General features: G+C 41.0%; 2 pseudogenes; one reads left to right on the top strand and one right to left on the bottom strand.

The window, feature by feature from the left end:
- Nucleotides 1-8,686: 8,686 nt before the first annotated feature.
- On the bottom strand, nucleotides 8,687-8,805 carry LOC148516942 (5S ribosomal RNA; annotated as a pseudogene).
- Nucleotides 8,806-15,316: 6,511 nt separating this feature from the next.
- On the top strand, nucleotides 15,317-15,435 carry LOC148516943 (5S ribosomal RNA; annotated as a pseudogene).
- Nucleotides 15,436-18,218: the final 2,783 nt, after the last annotated feature.

Below are 18,218 nucleotides of genomic sequence, written 5' to 3' on the forward strand. Positions count from 1 at the left end.
ATCCTCTGACGGGCTGAGGCACGTATGATAGATACTTAGTCTAGCAGCGCATAGTTCCAGTGGACATTACTTCATCCCAGGTGCCCGGAGGCAAAATAAATGTTGGTGACCCCCCAAATTAAAATTGACCACCCCCCTCCACGTATGCCAGCCCCAGCTGCCACTGCCCCCATGCAGTTCCTTTTATACAGTGCCCCCAGTAGTGGTCCCCCTATGCAGTGCCCTCAGTAGAGGTCCCCCTATGCAGTGCCTGCCTATGTAGTGTCCCCCAGTAATGGTCCCCCTATGCAGTGCCTCCAGTAGTGGTCCCCCTATGCAGTACTTCCAGTAGTGTTCCCCCTATGCAGTGTCCCCAGTAGTGGTCCCCCTATGCAGTGCCCCTTATACAGTGCCCCCAGTAGAGGTCCCCCTATGCAGTGCCCCCAGTAGTGCCCATTATACAGTGCCCCCAGTAGTGGTCCCCCTATGCAGTGCCCCCAGTAGTGACCCTTATACAGTGCCCCCAGTAGTGGTCCCCCTATGCAGTGCCTCCAGTAGTGCCCCTTATACAGTGCCTTCAGTAGTGGTCCCCCTATGCAGTGCCCCCAGTAGTGCCCCTTATACAGTGCCCCCAGTAGTAGTCCTCCTATGCAGTGCCCCCAGTAGTGGTCCCTCTATGCAGTGCCCCCAGTAGTAATAATGCCCCTGGTAATAATGCCCCTAAAAGTAATGCCCCTGTAGTAGTGCCCCAAGTAGTAATGCCCCCTGCAGTGCCCCCAGTAGTAAGGGCCCCTGTAGTGCCCCCATTTCTAATGCCTTTGTAGTGCCCCCAGTAGTAATGCTCCCTTCAGTGCCCCAGTAGTAATGCCCCTTGATGTGCCCCCAGTGATCCTGGTCAGCTGACCGCTAAATCTCCAATGGGTATCCAGATCAGTGGCCACCTGACGGTATCAGCTCATCCCGGTGAGGCACAGGGTATAAAGCATCGCTCCCCACAGCATTCAGTTCCTGAACTTCATCGCTGACACATGCTTTGTTTCTAGCTCCCTTGTTAGTTGTGCTAGTCTCTCTGATGACTCCGGCTCCAGTGTATTCTTCAAGTCTGGTTTCACTCCAACTCCAGTGTATTCTCCAAGTCCGGTCTCACTACAGCACCTAGTGCATTTTCCAAGTCTCACTACAACATAAGTGCATTCTCCAAGTCCAGTCTCACTACACCGTGCTGCTCTTAGTCCTTGCTACCTGATAACACCCATGTATATTGTCCTGTTGCTTATTCCATCTATGAGGAGGACTTATATATGACCATCTCTCCTGCAAACCTCAGTCACCACAGTCCCCTGCATCTCACCACAGCCCCCCTCCTACTTCTCACTTCTGGCCCCTGCATTTTACCACAGCATCCTATATTGCTCCACCACAGGCCACTTCTTCTCACTCCTACTTCTTAGCACAGCCCCCTGCATCACACCACAGGCCTCTGCATCTCACACAACCCCCTGCTTCTCACTCCTGCCCCCTGCATCTCACACAGTGTCACCACAACACCCCTTGCTGCTGCCCTGCCGCTGGCTGGGGCCAAGCCACTGGGATCTGCTAGGAAGGGCAGGAGGATCATGGAGAGATTTGTGTTCTAGCTACCTAAAGCATTATTAGCAGCATGTTCCCAGATTGGGGCACTTGTGCATATCTCTGTAGCCTCCATGTGCAACCCTCCCCAGCTGCTAAACATGGCAATGAGCAATGTCCTCTTTGCACAATTTACCCTATATTTCCTGGGCTTCCTGTTGAGCTTCCTCACCATGGTGCCCCTATCTGAGAACAGTACTGACTTCCATTGGGAGGTGCCTTCTGTTCACCGAGGGTTTGTGGCTGCGCGGGAACATCTCTCTGGAGAGTGTTCAGAGTAGGGATGACAACGGAATCCAATGGTTACTAACCATCAATGTTTTTGTTCCTATGGTAGTGTTTGATGGTGGCAGTCCGATGTTTGTCACCATTAAATGGAAATCATTTGATGGTGTTCTGATGGGTGTTTGTGTTTATTAAATTCCTGATATCTATGCCTCCCCTGGCTCCTTCCTGTCTACTGTGACTGCATTAGGCCATCTTTACGGGTTCGTTGGAGGCTGCATATCATTCTCTGTCTGCATTAAATGTGATCCTGCTCTCTCTCTGGCTCCATCCCCTCTAGAGGCTGCTGCTAAGCAACAGGGCACATTGGGCCTGATTCAGACCCACTCGCGATGGGCTGTCCGCTCGCAAGTGGGTCGATGTTATGGACTGAGCATGCGCACGACGGAGGGAGCTCCGTCGTGCGCATGCGCCAGACGCGACGAGCGAAGGAAAGTCCTTTGCTCGTTGTGTCCGATCAAAGGGGGCGTGCTGTCAATGTTGATTGACAGCACGCCCCCTTTGGTGGGCGTGCCGGGGCGTGCCTCCCTGCCGGGGGCGTTCCCACGGGAACGCCTCCCGTCAGAAGCTGGCCCACTGACATCACTAGTGATGTCAGTGGGAGTGATTTTGGCTCTGATAGAGCCAAAATCACTCCGGAGCTTGCGGTTGAAAACCTCAACCGCAGGCTCCGGCTCGCAAATTCGATGGTCGCGATGGTCTCGACCATCGCGACCATCACAATGCACGCTCGTATAGCCTGTGGGTGGTGACCCACAGCTATACGAGCGTCCAGGAGGACGCTCCATGAAAATGGAGCCCGGCCCTCATTCAGAGCGTGCGCTCTGCTCAGAGCGTACGGCTCTGAATGAGGGCCATTGCTAGCTCTGAATGGCTCTCACTTTGCTGTTTCAGCACCATGGGCAGCTACTGTACTTCAACTTGGTGTTAAATAAGATTTTTTTCTCTGACTGCTTCACTAAAATAGTCACTGCTCTGCTCCCTTTTGTCACAGATGAATGGTTCATACACCTAAGCCTTCATCGACCAATGATGTATAGAATAGTAAAAATCCCATCAAAAACCGTCCAGTGGTTCTTGAGATTAGCCCGAACAAACACACAGACCCCAGGACCGGGAACATTATTTTATATAGAGAGAGATTTGATTTAAAAATAAATGGTGGTGGTGGTAATATATAATATGAAATGTATATTAGGGTAAACATTCCAACTCCCCATTTAAGTTATAGATAAAACTACTATAGCACCCCCATGTGTTTACAGTCTACCCATACACAGAACTAAGGGTACTAAGAATTATACTTGCTGCTTCAAAGTTACTTTCTGGAGGTTAGTCCTTTCCTGTGTGTTAGAGTTCCCAGTATGTTCCATAACACTAACTATTCATTGGGATTACAGGAAGTTAGTGGCTCTTTGCCAAATAAATCTAGCAGTCTGTGCTTGGCAAAGATTCTGCCAATTACCTCTATGAGATACAGTATTTGTACAGGCATTTACAAACAAAACACTGTGTTAATCAAGTAGTTTTATTTTTTGGAACTTTGCAACAACACAAAATGTAAAAACAGCAGAGAAATATAATTTTCAAATAATCTTGTTTAATCACCGTTTCAACTGTAGTTTCCACAAATTAGGTCTCCTTGTTTTTCTTGTGAAATTTGTCAAACTTATTGAAGGAAGCTGTCTAATAAATCTTCTGTTTTTCCTTAATGCTGTCCTTGGAAACCCCCCAATGCCGGTTTAAGATCCAAAGACACCACAGAATTGGGCATTCATTTTACACTGGCAGAAAATAAACAATTTACAGGTGTAATTACTGCCAGGCCCTAATGACCCAAATAGTTTGAATTAAACATGAGACAAATAATTTCCAAATCCATTTGTAGTAAGAAAGTTTTCACACTAGGAAAAAACTTCTAAATTTTTATGCATTACAAGCTACAATTCAAAATGGTTATGGACCTGGTTAGTGGGACATCGAACATCTGAGTTACCTTATAGTTGTGCAGAATGGCTGCCTGAACTGAGGACCTTACTCCATGTTGGTCCACAGGGCATGCGCACGACGGAGACGGCTCCGTCGTGCGCATGCGCGAGCCCCCGCTAACGACGGGTGATTCGTCGTTAGCGGGCTCGAAGCAGACGGAGCGAGCTGTCGATGTTGATTGACAGCTCCTCCGTTTGCTGGGCGGGCAGGAGGCGTGCCTACCCAAACGGAGGAGTTCCCGCTGGAACGCTTGCCATTTGGGGGCCTCCCCACTGACATCACTAGTGATGTCAGTGGGGAGCTTCCTGCTCGATCAGAGCAGGAAGCTCCCTGGGGCTTAAGGTTGACGAGACCCTACCCTAGGTTGACCATCGCGACCATCTCCCTTAGCGGTCGTTAGAGCTGTGGGTGTTAACCCATAGCCTAACGACCGACATGGAGGCGGCCGTTCAGGATGCAAGCGGCCACCCTCTTTCTGTGCGACCGCTTGCATCCTACGAGCGCCTCTGAATGAGACCCTGAGACTCCAGAGACATTTTTTCTGTGCATTGGATCGCAATCGCAGTTTGCAACACACCTCCAAATGGTGCGGACACGCCTGCGTTTGAACCGACACTCCCCATTTACCGCCTCTAAACACTCCCTGACTGTCAATCACACTGTGGACAAATCCTTGCTACAACCTCCGACAGTAATGAAAGCTGATACATGCACAGTGCATGCGCATACCACTGACATTCGCTCACCTGTGAAAATATCGGGTTTGCATCCATTTCTGAATCAGGGTCTATGGGCCTGATTCAGAGATGAATGCTCTGACCAGAGCTCTCGCTCTGAATCAGGGCCCTCCTCCATGAAAATGGAGCGGCCTCCTGGCCGCTCGCATAGCTGTGGGGGACCACCCACAGCATATGCGAGCGGCCAAAAAGATGGTCGCAATGGTTTTGACCATCGCGACCATCGGACTTGCGACGGAGACCCTGCGGTAGGGTCTCCCTGCCACAAGCCCTGGAGTGATTTTGGCTCTATCAGAGCCAAAATCACTCCCACTCACATCACTAGTGATGTCAGTGGGGCCGGCTTCAGACGGTAGGCGTTCCCATGGGAACGCCTCCATCTGGCAGCCACGCCCCCGGCACACCCACCAAAGGGGGCGTGCTGTCAATCAACATCGACAGCACGCCCCCTTTGGTGCGAGACCCGGAGCGATGGAAAGCCCGTCGCTCCCCGGGTCTCGCGCATGCGCATGACGGAGCTCCCTCCGTCGTGCGCATGCGCAGTGGGGAACATCGACCCACTTGCGAGCGTACTGCCACTCGCGAGCGGGTCTGAATGACCCCCTATATTCATAGTTGGGCACTATGGGACTGATTCAGAGGGGGACAGAATTAAACCATGGGGCGCAAGCAATGGGATGCTGCTATACAATTGCATACTGTCAATGTCGCCATTATGACTGCATCCCTTCTAAGTTATACCCAGGTAATATAATAGCAAGGAACTTTTGTTTTTTTTATACAAAGAATACTATAAAACATACAATGCATTTTAAAAAACCAAGAAATTAAAAAAACAAAACCTTTCTAGTGTGTTCACTATTTAGAGTCACCTCCGAGAATTCGTAATGGAACAGATTGTTACAGGAATCTCAAAGTGAGAACAGTCGGTTCTTCAGTGAACCCAACAAATATCCCCATTATCCTGTAATACACCTAGTATTTTCCAGCAGAATATGCCAGGGAATCGCTCACCAAGCAAACAGCCAAACATCTTACGAGAAATGTTATTAGAGCATTTTATTAGTGTGGGCACCTGTCTGTGCCAGCAGCAGGGATATATACCAGCTACCGGTTTTGCTGTTCCTAACTCTCATTGCCCAAGTCTGCTTCGTACAGAGTTTCTATGTGGCTGGAATTACACCACAGCAGCAATCCATTGCAATCCAGAAACTTCCAATCTGTTGGGAAAACACAGACATGTACTGTAACATTGATGTCTAATACTGCCAACTTGTCTGAATCTATTAATGTTTAATAAGTAAAATATACTGGTGCCAACATTTTTTTCAAAGCGCGTTTTCTAATTAGTTGTATCAGAAATTACACGGTTATATCATTAAAAGTCAAGTCCAATCTATTAATTTATGCTAATTGGGTTGATGCAGAATTGCTCCCACACACACACACACCACCACCGCCACTGAGTTTCCACTTTGTGATGCTAGCAAGCACTCTAGTGAAAGCGTTAAGGACCTCATTCAGAGTCGGTCGAAGCGGCTGCACGGTCTAACGGAAAAAGGGGCCGGATATTCAAATGATTCCCTCTCAAGTTGCGTCCCTAAGTTCGGATCGGTAGTTGGCCGACCAAGGGGAGGAAGCGGTCGGAAGACAAAAAAATACGCCCCTTCTCGTATGCATTGCACGTCATCTCCGGGCATATAAGGATTAATCGAGACCATCGGAAACCATCGGAACTGGTCGTAGAGCTTAAGGTTGACAATGCCCTCTCTTAAGCTCTACGATCATGTCAGTGTAAAAACCTCCCATGTCACATGTGCCATGACTCTACTTTGTTAATTATGCACTCCCATAATCCGTATGCACTCCCATAAAACGCCGTTCGCATAATGAGGCACGCCTGCGTTCGGATCTGGTCGTAGAGCTTAAGGTTGACCATGCCCTCTCTTAAGCTCTACGATCATGTCAGTGTAAAAACCTCCCATGTCACATGTGCCATGACTCTACTTTGTTAATTATGCACTCCCATAATCCGTATGCACTCCCATAAAACGCCGTTCGCATAATGAGGCACGCCTGCGTTCGGATCTCCACTCCCCCATTTTCAAGCACCTTCCCCTGTTACCACCCACAAACGCCTCCATCTGTCACTCAAACTACCGACCTGGCTGTGTTCAAGGAGAGAGAAATTTCTGATCGTAGCGGCTAATTTGCGCACGTGCATTGCGAACTTTACGCATGCGCAGTATAGTGAACATCGGTGGCGTACGACCGTGCGGCCGCAACGACCAACTCTGAATGAGCTCCTAAGTGCTAACACAGTTAGTTGTAACTAGTTCTTGGAGTTTCTTCTGTTTTTCACCTTGTAGATAGGACATTACAAGGTGGGGGGGGGGGTCAGTTCTGTGAGATTACCGCAAAGTGCCTATAAGCATTGCAGATGAAAGCATTTTATTGTCAGTAACATCATTAATATTTCCTTGTAGATCCTAGTGGTGCATATATATATATATATATATATATATATATATAGAGAGAGAGAGAGAGAGAGCTATTAGAACTGGAATAGAGCGCCCAATGTGCTTATGTACCTTTATATATACACAAACGGTATTAAATTGATTAATGAACTGTGTAAAAAGTGCTGCAGTGCAAAAAATAATATATTAAGGGTTACCTCCCAAACAATGAAGTACCCGAAATAAATATCAATCAAATTCATATAAATGTGCAACCGTGCATCAATTATTAAAGTGCAAAAATATGAAAGTGCAAATCAGACAATATAAAAAAATTAAAAAATAATAATTTTAATCAAAATCAGCAATAATATCCTTCCACATGAAGGATAAAATACATAAACATTAAGAAAGCAATTGCACGTCTGTATATATATATATATATATATATATATATATATAAATACCATAAAAAATCAGAATAAATAGGGATTTTAAAAAATGAATATAGCTTATCTGATAAAAAATGGCAAGTTCATGAATGGGTAGAGAACAGGAGCATCCAACGTGTTTCGTCCGTATCCTGGACTTCTTCAAGGGATAGTGAGGCTCCTATGGGGTATCCAACATTTATACCCCCTCTAATAAGGACAAACAAGGAATGATAGCAATCGTTAGTGACATCACTTCCAGTTTTCCGATTAGCATAAGCTTATTAAAGAGTCATAGTTGTTATATATCCACTAAACTATTCTCTTATTAGCCACACTGTTCATATACATCATCATATTCCTAGAATTTAAAGTCATTTTAGAGCTTTAGTTAGAGTATTGCACCGTTTATGGTTTTATTGCGTTACTTCCGCCCTTAGTTCCCGCGGCACTTCCTCCACTCGATCATCCGGTCATGTGTTCACGCCTCCTCCACTCGATCATCCGGTCATGTGTTCACACCTCCCCATGTCTGCCGGTATCCATCTTGGTACTCTCATTGATGTCCCCACTTGCGGCCATCTTTCTACTCCCAATAATTGTAATCTCCATGGTCATCACTGATGGCCTCCATCTTGGTCATCTCAGTGGTGTATCCACACGCGGCCATTTTACTACTCCTGGTGACTGTTATCTCCACAGCCATCTTCCTAATCTTTTCTATCTGTTATTAGGGCGCTTTAATCCTGGAAGTAGCAAATTTATTTAAATCTTTCCTATATGGCATAATGGAAACAATGTTAGTGTTAACATGTGACACATGTATTAAGCATGTCCAAAAATAAATAAATAAATTGTTAAAATTTATGCTTCACACCAGATCTCTGCTTAAAAAAAAAAAAAAATATTGTATATGAATAAATATAAAACAATATTGTGTATAAATATAAAGTCCCATTTATGTGATATAAATTATATGTGTAATGGTATTGGTAATATGGAATTTCCTCTCTTCTTTCTTTCCATGGTTCTCACTCAATATGTGTAGTCCATTCAATATTTATTTCAAAAGACTTCTTATTTGCTGCGTGGTTCATTCATGGACGTTCAGGTGTAGATCAGAGTTTGCTTCATGGGTCATTTGTCCTGAGGGAATAATAACAGTGGGTCCCTTGGGAATCTACCATACCTGGTCTTCCCTAGAGGTCTCCCATCTAAGTACTAACCAAGCCCAATGGTGCTTAACTTCCAAGATCAGACGAGATTGGGCGCTCCAACACAGGTATGACAGTAGATATTATTGGGACATACTGTATACCCTCCTGACCTGTTTTCCTCCATCTTGATCTTCTTATAGGAAGGGAGCAATTTCATAATTGTCGTTAAATCCTCTAGGCGTCATAGTGTCCAATTCAAAGATCCAAAACATTTCCCGTTTAGATAATTTGTTCACAAGGTCTCCTCCTCTGTCTCCCAATTCCACATGTTCTATTGCTTTAAATGTCAAGGCATCCAGATCCGATTTATGACATGAATTAAAATGTCTTGACACCATATGAGTCTCCACCTTATTTTTAATATTCCGTATATGTTCCTGTATGCAAAGTTTTAATGGTCGTTTCGTCTTGCCCACATATTTTGTTCCACATGAACATTCCAAGAGGTAAATCACTGAAGTTGAGTTGCAATTGAGATGCTGTTTAATTTTGTACTCCTTATTACCCGCCGAGTTCTTAAAAAGCTTCCTCTCTCGGTGCAGGTATTTGCACACATTGCATCTACCACATTTATAACTCCCTGGACAACTGGGAAGGATGCTGGGTTTTAGAGTGTTAGTATCCTTTAGCATACTAGGTGATAGAGCATCTTTAAGGTTCCTTGATGTCTAGGTTGTAAAATTTCCTTCAAAACTGGATCCATTAAAAGGATATTCCAATGTTTATTAAACGATTGCTTGATGTCTTTCTCCTGTGCATTATATGTTGTTATGAAGGGAATGATGTTTTTCTCTTTTTCTTTTTCCTTATCTTCTACGCTCTTGTAATCCAAGAGCGTACCCCTCTCCATGTTATTCATTTTCTCTTTTGCTTTCAAGAGGACTTTAGAAGGATATTATTTTTCAAGGAATGTATTGGTGTATAACTGGATTTGTTCATCACATGTTTGTACCTCACTACAATTTCGTTTTATCCTATGAAATTGTGAGTACGGTATGTTCTCCTTCCATCTTTTTAGATGTCCACTTTTAAAATGCAAATAGCTGTTGGTGTCTACTTGTTTTATAAAATTTTTGGTAATGATTTTATTTCCTTCTCCACATAGAATCAAATCCAGAAATTCAATGGTGCTCTTATTTATATTTGACGTGAATTTCAAATTCATGTTGTTATCTGTAATATGATCTAAAAACAACTTAAAAGCCTCTTCTGACCCTTCCCATATTATCAGGATATCATCTATATATCGCTTAAAAAAACTTAATATTTTCTTTAAAAGGGTTGTTGTCATAAATATAGTTCTTTTCCCAACATCCCATAAAAAGATTGGCAAAGCTAGGGGCAAATGTCATCCCCATAGCAGTGCCACAAACTTGCCGATAAAACTGGTGTAAAAATTTTAAATAATTATGATCCAGGATAAAAGTCAGGACAAATGACCCATGAAGCAATCTCTGATCTACACCTGAACGTCCATGAATGAACCACGCAGCAAATAAGAAGTCTTTTGAAATAAATATTGAATGGACTACACATATTGAGTGAGAACCATGGAAAGAAAGAAGAGAGGAAATTCCATATTACCAATACCATTACACATATAATTTATATCACATAAATGGGACTTATTTATACACAGTATTGTTTTATATTTATTCATATACAATATTTTTATTTTTTATTTTTTTTAAGCAGAGATCTGGTGTGAAGCATAAATTTTAATAATTTATTTATTTATTTTTGGACATGCTTAATACATGTGTCACATGTTAACACTAACATTGTTTCCATTATGCCATATAGGAAAGATTTAAATAAATTTGCTACTTCCAGGATTAAAGCGCCCTAATAACAGATAGAAAAGATTAGGAAGATGGCTGTGGAGATAACAGTCACCAGGAGTAGTAAAATGGCCGCGGGCAGATACACCACTGAGATGACCAAGATGGAGGCCGTCAGTGATGACCATGGAGATTACAATTATTGGGAGTAGAAAGATGGGCGCAAGTGGACACCTATGAGAGCAATAAGATGGTCACCGGGAGTAGAAAGATGGCCGCGAGTGGGGACATCAATGAGAGTACCAAGATGGATACCGGCAGACATGGGGAGGTGTGAACACATGACGGGATGATCGAGTGGAGGAGGCGTGAACACATGACCGGATGATCGAGTGGAGGAAGCAGGCTGACCAGCCTATCACGGAAAGCCAAGGATGGTGTGTAGTGCTGTATGCAAATTGGGTGGAAGTCACGTGAGCCGGAGACAACTAATGGAAATGAGCATAATATACTCCATACTAAGTAAAGGGCGGAAGTGCCGCGGGAACTAAGGGCGGAAGTGACGCAATAAAACCATAAATGGTGCAATACTCTAACTAAAGATCTAAAATGACTTTAAATTCTAGGAATATGATGATGTATATGAACAGTGTGGCTAATAAGAGAATAGTTTAGTGGATATATAACAACTATGACTCTTTAATAAGCTTATGCTAATCGGAAAACTGGAAGTGATGTCACTAACAATTGCTATCATTCCTTGTTTGTCTTTATTAGAGGGGGTATAAATGTTGGATACCCCATAGGAGCCTCACTATCCCTTGAAGAAGTCCAGGATATGGATGAAACGCGTTGGTTGCTCCTGTTCTCTACCCATTCATGAACTTGCCATTTTTTATCAGATAAGCTATATTTATTTTTTAAAATCCCTATTTATTCTGATTTTTTATGGTATTTTTATATATATATATATATATACAGACGTGCAATTGTTTTCTTAATTTTTATGTATTTTGTCCTTCATGTGGAAGGATATTATTGCTGATTTTGATTAAAATTATTATTTTTAAATTTTTTAATATTGTCTGATTTGCACTTTCATATTTTTGCACTTTAATAATTGATGCACGGTTGCACATTTATATGAATTTGATTGATATTTATTTCAGGTACTTCATTGTTTGGGAGGTATCCCTTAATATATTATTTTTTGCACTGCAGCACTTTTTACACAGTTCATTAATCAATTTAATACCGTTTGTGTATATATAAAGGTACATAAGCACATTGGGTGCTCTATTCCAGTTCTAATAGCTCCATTTTTATATATGTAGCAGATTACCACTGATACATTGTTTTTACTGGTTGAGCTGACACCCATATCATTGGGGGAGTGCATGATAACCATCTATAAATTTTTGGTGTGGTTAAAGTATATGTGAGATAAGTAACACACAACTAAAACACAATTTAGGAGGATTTATACCCCGTTGGCGCTGTAATCTCTCTCTAAACATAAACCTTGGTTATTGAACACAGCGGCCTTTTGGGGAAAGCCTACCTATAAACATATAAATATGTACAGGAACAATGAACGCCTGAATAAACTAAGTGATTTTTGTCAAAAAATCTTCAATGAGGACCATGTCCTAATACAAGAGAGTGTCCCAACAGAAAACCTAGACAATTTGTTCTGGGAAATAGAGAAATCCATTACTAAAGAGATTAAAGTATGGTGGGACATTAAGGGACTCGAACATTATATCAGTTGATAGAGTCCCTAGAGTCCCTAGAGGTTTGAGACTTTTAAAAAACCCAACATTTGGTATGGATAAATCAGAATTTATGGATAAATGGGACAAGATCTTACATAATTGCTCCATAGATTTGATGAAATTAATTATCATGGAGAAGAAAAATACTTTGTCAGAATTGGAAATTGAGATCAAACAAAAAGAAACATGCATGGAGAGCTTTAAGGATAAAGAAGAATACAAAATTAATGATAAAGTTTTATTACGGAAGTTGGATCGTATTGAAGAGGATGTCATGAAAGGGAAGGAGAGGAAATTTATTAGGGACAAACAGGACTATGATCTGAATAAAGTCAAGAACTGGAGTAGATTTCATAGAACTGGAGGACAACACCATATGAATAATCCCATGCAAGAAAAAACCACATGGAGAACAGCTCCCCCTAGAAGAAAACAAAGTTTTAGGAGAGAAGATTTAGTAAATGAGCAATCTAATCATAACACATATCATACAAAGAACCGGTTCTCCACACTTCAAAGGTTTGAATCCAATAGCGACTCCGACCATTTTTTATCCCCAGGCATGGACCAGAATCTCACGAATCCAAGAAAAACCTTCTTCAGGGAAACCACGAAAGTGGCGTCCCCTTTGAAAAGAAGAACAAGAGAAGAAGAGGGGTACGAGGAGGTAGGAGGAAGAAAGTACAAAAGAAGGAATCTGATGTAGACCCCAAGGAGAGAGGGATCTTCAACTTATCAAAACACACCTTATCTAAATATGAAATCTCATTACTGAATAAAGGACTGACGTTTGTTCCATCAAATAATATGAATAGATTTCAAACCTTCATCGATCTTAATAAGTTTACAAGAAACTTGACATTAAAAAGACATTTTCTTAGGAAAGACAATGCAGTGATGAAGAATTTCCAGGAGAATGCTTCCAAATCAGGACTGAGGTGTAAATCAAAATATTATCCCCTTGAATCTAAAGGAAACCACATCAATGTCTTCTATGATTTGGTTAAGAAGGACCTTTGTGAGGAAAATCCGAAAACTATGACCAAAAATAATTTGAAAAATAAAGAAAAGGAAGCCCTGAAGAATCTACAAAATAATAATGACATTGTTATAAAACAAGCTGATAAAGGGGGGGGGGAATAGTCATCATGGATAGATCCCAATATATTAATGAGTCTTTGAGGCTATTGGGTGACACCAATTCCTACATTGTATTGGATAACGACCCTTTGGAGAATTATCTTGATGAACTGAGGAGACTTCTGGTATACGGACTACATAATGATATTCTAACCAAAGAGGAATTCCAATACCTCCTACAGACTAATCCTACTACCCCCATATTTTATTTTCTGCCGAAAATTCATAAGTCCATGGAAAAACCCCCAGGAAGACCTATCATTGCGGGGATAGACTCACTGTCCTCACACCTGTCCGAGTATGTTGATATATTCTTGTGTAAATATGTTAGAGAACTACAATCTTATCTGAAAGATACTACAAATTTGTTACAAATCATAAAAGACATGGAGTGGAAAAGTACTTATTCATGGGTCACCATCGATGTTCAATCGATATACACATGTATTGAACATTCTAAAGGGATTAACGCATGCAGAGAATATTTTGATATGGACACATTAATGAGCACTCCACATAAAGAATTTTTATGCGATTTAATTACTTTTATCCTGGATCATAATTATTTTAAATTTTTACACCAGTTTTAACGGCAAGTTTGTGGCACTGCTATGGGGACGACATTTGCCCCTAGCTTTGCCAATCTTTTTATGGGATGTTGGGAAAAGAACTATATTTATGACAACAACCCTTTTAAAGAAAATATTAAGTTTGTTAAGCGATATATAGATGATATCCTGATAACATGGGAAGGGTCAGAAGAGGCATTTAAGTTGTTTTTAGATCATATTACAGATAACAACATGAATTTGAAATTCACGTCAAATATAAATAAGAGCACCATTGAATTTCTGGATTTGATTCTATGTGGAGAAGGAAATAAAATCATTACCAAAAATTTTATAAAACAAGTAGACACCAACAGCTATTTGCATTTTAAAAGTGGACATCTAAAAAGATGGAAGGAGAACATACCATACTCACAATTTCATAGGATAAAACGAAATTGTAGTGAGGCACAAACATGTGATGAACAAATCCAGTTATAAACCAATACATTCCTTGAAAAAGAATATCCTTCTAAAGTCCTCTTGAAAGCAAAAGAGAAAATGAATAACATGGAGAGGGGTACGCTCTTGGATTACAAGAGCGTAGAAGATAAGGAAAAAGAAAAAGAGAAAAACATCATTCCCTTCATAACAACATATAATGCACAGGAGAAAGACATCAAGCAATCGTTTAATAAACATTGGAATATCCTTTTAATGGATCCAGTTTTGAAGGAAATTTTACCACCTAGACCCCCAATCAAGGAACCTTAAAGATGCTCTATCACCTAGTATGCTAAAGGATACTAACACTCTAAAACCCAGCATCCTTCCCAGTTGTCCAGGGAGTTATAAATGTGGTAGATGCAATGTGTGCAAATACCTGCACCGAGAGAGGAAGCTTTTTAAAAACTCGGCGGGTAATAAGGAATTCAAAATTAAACAGCATCTCAACTGCAACTCAACTTCAGTGATTTACCTCTTGGAATGTTCATGTGGAACAAAATATGTGGGCAAGACGAAACGACCATTAAAACTTTGCATACAGGAACATATACGGAATATTAAAAATAAGGTGGAGACTCATATGGTGTCAAGACATTTTAATTCATGTCATAAATCGGATCCGGATGCCTTGACGTTTAAAGCAATAGAACATGTGGAATTGGGAGACAGAGGAGGAGACCTTGCGAACAAATTATCTAAACGGGAAATGTTTTGGATCTTTGAATTGGACACTATGACGCCTAGAGGATTTAACGACAATTATGAAATAGCTCCCTTCCTATAAGAAGATTGAGATGGAGGAAAACAGGTCAGGAGGGTATACAGTATGTCCCAATAATATCTACTGTCATACCTGTGTTGGAGCGCCCAATCTCGTCTGATCTTGGAAGCTAAGCACCATTGGGCTTGGTTAGTACTTAGATGGGAGACCTCCAGGGAAGACCAAGTACGGTAGATTCCCAAGGGACCCACTGTTATTATTCCCTCAGGACAAATGACCCATGAAGCAATCTCTGATCTACACCTGAACGTCCATGAATGAACCACGCAGCAAATAAGAAGTCTTTTGAAATAAATATTGAATGGACTACACATATTGAGTGAGAACCATGGAAAGAAAGAAGAGAGGAAATTCCATATTACCAATACCATTACACATATAATTTATATCACATAAATGGGACTTATTTATACACAATATTGTTTTATATTTATTCATATATAATAGTTTTTTTTTTTTAAGCAGAGATCTGGTGTGAAGCATAAATTTTAATTATTTATTTATTTATTTTTGGACATGCTTAATACATGTGTCACATGTTAACACTAACATTGTTTCCATTATGCCATATAGGAAAGATTTAAATAAATTTGCTACTTCCAGGATTAAAGCGCCCTAATAACAGATAGAAAAGATTAGGAAGATGGCTGTGGAGATAACAGTCACCAGGAGTAGTAAAATGGCCGCGGGAGGATACACCACTGAGATGACCAAGATGGAGGCCATCAGTGATGACCATGGAGATTACAATTATTGGGAGTAGAAAGATGGCCGCGAGTGGACACCTATGAGAGCAATAAGATGGTCACCGGGAGTAGAAAGATGGCCGCGAGTGGGGACATCAATGAGAGTACCAAGATGGATACCGGCAGACATGGGGAGGTGTTAACACATGACCGGATGATCAAGTGGAGGAGGCGTGAACACATGACCGGATGATCGAGTGGAGGAAGCAGGCTGACCAGCCTATCACGGAAAGCCAAGGATGGTGTGTAGCGCTGTATGCAAATTGGGCGGAAGTCACGTGAGCCGGAGACAACTAATGGAAATTAGCATAATATACTCCATACTAAGTAAAGGGCGGAAGTGCCGCTGGAACTAAGGGCAGAAGTGACGCAATAAACCCATAAACGGTGCAATACTCTAATTAAAGATCTAAAATGACTTTAAATTCTAGGAATATGATGATGTATATGAACAGTGTGGCTAATAAGAGAATAGTTTAGTGGATATATAACAACTATGACTCTTTAATAAGCTTATGCTAATCGGAAAACCGGAAGTGATGTCACTAACGATTGCTATCATTCCTTGTTTGTCCTTATTAGAGGGGGTATAAATGTTGGATACCCCATAGGAGCCTCACTATCCCTTGAAGAAGTCCAGGATATGGACGAAACGCGTTGGATGCCCCTGTTCTCTACCCATTCATGAACTTGCCATTTTTTATCAGATAAGCTATTTATTTTTTAAAATCCCTATTTATTCTGATTTTTTATGGTATTTTTTTATATATATATATATATATATATATATATATATACAGACGAGCAATTGTTTTCTTAATTCTTATGTATTTTATCCTTCATGTGGAAGGATATTATTGCTGATTTTGATTACAATTATTATTTTTTAATTTTTTAATATTGTCTGATTTGCACTTTCATATTTTTGCACTTTAATAATTGATGCACGGTTGCACATTTATATGAATTTGATTCATATTTATTTTGGGTACTTCATTGTTTGGGAGGTATCCCTTAATATATTAGTTTTTGCACTGCAGCACTTTTTACACAGTTCATTAATCAATTTAATACCGTTTGTGTATATATAAAGGTACATAAGCACATTGGGCGCTCTATTCCAGTTCTAATAGCTCCATTTTTATATATGTAGCAGATTACCACTGATACATTGTTTTTACTGGTTGAGCTGACACCCATATAATTGGGGGAGTGCGTGATAACCATCTATAAATTTTTGGTTTGGTTAAAGTATATGTGTGTGAGATAAGTAACACACAACTAAAACACAATTTAGGAGGATTTATACCCAGTTGGCGCTGTAATCTCTCTCTAAACATATATATTTTATTTTTTATTTTTTTTGTCTTCGTGGCCTTTGTTCAAAATTCCTCCATCACTTGGCTTCTTGGCTCTTAATCTGCAAATCGTCTCTCAAGACCCATTTCTTCCTCAATGCTTTCCAGCGCTCATCCTAACCCACTGCTCCAAAGCTCCTTCCTCACTATCTAGCCCATCTGTGTCACCCCTGTTTGTCTGACCCTCCCCTTTAAAATGTAAGCTCTCACAAGCAGGGCCCTCTTCCCTCACGTGCTTCTTCTTGCCTTACTTTTACTTTCATTTACAATGGCATCTAAAACTTGGTTACTGACACCCTGCTGCTTATTTAGGTGTTATGCAGCATTGTTTATAAATCATGTACTTGTCCTGCATTGTCTGTACTGTTAATAACTGTTGTCTTGTGTGCTCATTTGTTTCTGTACTTTGTAAGGTGCTGCGGAACCCTTGTGGCACCATATAAATAAAGGATAATAATAAATAATAATAAATATAAAAATTAAATATTACCAGTGTTTGGTGAGGTGGAGGTTAATAATTTCATGTGATGGGGATGTGGAGCTGTGATATTAATTTCTAGATGTGATGGAAGTTAATCATTTAATGTAATGGTGGTGAGTGGCTGGGCTATTTATTGCTGTGGGGGTTAATCATTTATTGGAGCGGGGGTATGAATTTAATGGTGTGGTGGGAGCTACTCATTTCATATAGTGGGGGTGGGGATTGGGCTATTAATTTAATAGTGTGTTGGGAATGAATCATGTAATGGTGGGTAAGAAGTTTGTGAGGACTATTTAATATAATAGTAGCATCTTAGCCATGTCTAGTAATTTACGTTTAGGAGAAGGAGGGCTATTTATTAAGTATAGGATGGAA

The sequence above is a fragment of the Taudactylus pleione genome, unplaced genomic scaffold (assembly GCF_031769625.1).
Source record: "Taudactylus pleione unplaced genomic scaffold, aTauple2 ptg000230l, whole genome shotgun sequence".
Lineage (NCBI taxonomy): Eukaryota > Metazoa > Chordata > Amphibia > Anura > Myobatrachidae > Taudactylus > Taudactylus pleione.